The sequence below is a fragment of the Penaeus vannamei genome, chromosome 9 (assembly GCF_042767895.1).
Source record: "Penaeus vannamei isolate JL-2024 chromosome 9, ASM4276789v1, whole genome shotgun sequence".
NCBI lineage: Eukaryota > Metazoa > Arthropoda > Malacostraca > Decapoda > Penaeidae > Penaeus > Penaeus vannamei.
Genome location: NC_091557.1, coordinates 1,396,208 through 1,398,707, shown reverse-complemented (window position 1 = coordinate 1,398,707; position 2,500 = coordinate 1,396,208).

The window sequence follows — 2,500 nt, the reverse complement described above, 5'->3', positions numbered from 1 at the left end:
TCAAAGGGGTTATGGTGTTGCCACCTGATGAGTCATTTTATCAAAGGGGTTATGGTGTTGCCACCTGATGAGTCATTTTATCAAAGGGGTTATGGTGTTGCCACCTGATGAGTCATTTTATCAAAGGGGGTTATGGTGTTGCCACCTGATGAGTCATTTTATCAAAGGGGTTATGGTGTTGCCACCTGATGAGTCATTTTATCAAAGGGGTTATGGTGTTGCCACCTGATGAGTCATTTTAGCAAAGGGGTTATGGTGTTGCCACCTGATGAGTCATTTTAGCAAAGGGGTTATGGTGTTGCCACCTGATGAGTCATTTTAGCAAAGGGGTTATGGTGTTGCCACCTGATGAGTCATTTTATCAAAGGGGTTATGGTGTTGCCACCTGATGAGTCATTTTATCAAAGGGGTTATGGTGCTGCCACCTGATGAGTCACTTTATCAAAGGGGTTATGGTGTTGCCACCTGATGAGTCATTTTATCAAAGGGGTTATGGTGTTGCCACCTGATGAGTCATTTTATCAAAGGGGTTATGGTGTTGCCACCTGATGAGTCATTTTATCAAAGGGGTTATGGTGTTGCCACCTGATGAGTCATTTTATCAAAGGGGTTATGGTGTTGCCACCTGATGAGTCATTTTATCAAAGGGGTTATGGTGTTGCCACCTGATGAGTCATTTTATCAAAGGGTTTACAGAACTCTCCTGACCTCCTACCTCCCCCCCCCCCACCTCGGTCATTCTAACTCTAATAAGTATATAATGATAAATTGACTCTAATCTAATGAGTAGATAGTGATAATCTAATTCTAATATGATAAGTATATAATGATCAATTAATTCTAATATAATGAGTATATAATAATAAATTAATTTCAGTCTAATGAGTATATAGTGATAATCTAATTCTAATATGATAAGTATATAATGATCAATTAATTTCAGTCTAATGAGTATGTAATGATAAATTAATTCTAATATAATAGGTATTTAATGATATATTACTTCTAATCTATTCAGTGTATAATGATAAATCAATTCTAATCTAATAAGTATTTAATGATCAATTAATTCTAATCTAATGAGTATATAATGATAAATTAATTCTAGTCTAATGAATATATAATCATAATTTGATTCTAATCTAATGAGTATATAGTGATAATCTAATTATAATATAATAAGTATATAATGATCAATTAATTCTAATATAATGAGTATGTAATGATAAATTAATTTCAGTCTAATGAGTATGTAATGATAAATTAATTCTAATATAATAAGTATATTATGATCAATTAATTCTAATATAATGAGTATGTAATAATAATTTAATTCTAGTATAATAGGTATATAATGATAGATTAATTCTAATATAATAAGTATTTAATGATAAATTAATTATAATCTAACAAGTATATAACGATAGATTAATTTCAGTCTAATGAGTATGTAATGATAAATTAATTCTAATATAATAAGTATTTAATGATCAATTAATTCTAATCTAATGAATATATAATGATAAATTGATTCTAATCTAATGAGTATATAATTGTAATCTAATTATAATCTAAAAAGTATATAGTGATAAATTAATTCTAATCTAATGAGTATATAATAATCAATCAATTCTAATCTAATGAGTATATAATAATCAATCAATTCTAATCTAATGAGTATATAATAATCAATCAATTCTAATCTAATGAGTATATAATAATCAATCAATTCTAATCTAATTAGTGTATAATGATAACTTAATTCTACTCTAAAATTTAATAAAATATAAATATATTAATAAAATAATTAATAAAATAAAATATAAGTATATAATAAGTATATAATTTGAGTATTTATTAAGTGTTTTTGTCGATCTAATAATGTCGCTCCCGCTGCGCCCACGATGGCACCCATGGCCCCTCGACAGTGCCATGGGTGCCTCGTCGCGTCCACTGGCGGTGCCCACTTCGGCCCTGGAGAGAATACCCCCCTCCTTCGCCTTAATTTTTTGCTTTTTTTCTAATTAAAATGAGATAATTACGATTGATCATATAAAGTGCAAATGCTGCAGAATTTGTTGTTTTCAGGATGGTTGCCAGGTACCTTTTTTTATATATAATATAGTATTTACTGCCATGTTAGAATGATGATATTAAGAGCATAATTTTTTATATATAAAAGTTCAGGATGGACAAACAGATAAATGAATGATGAAATTATGTTTTAAGAAATAAATTGATTAGTTGATAGACAAAGGCAATGCGTATTTATTTTCTAAATGAAAGAAAAAACAACAACACAGATTCAGTGGCATTATATCCCAAAGGCAGAAAAACTACCCAAATTATTCTCTTTTCAAAAGTGCCCTTATTATATAGATACTCTAATAGAATTTAGAAATACCCAAATTAAAGAAAAACCTGAATTATAAAAATGGCCAAAATGAATTACAAAATACACAAATTAAAAAGGATAACCCTTCCTTCAAAAAAAAAAAAA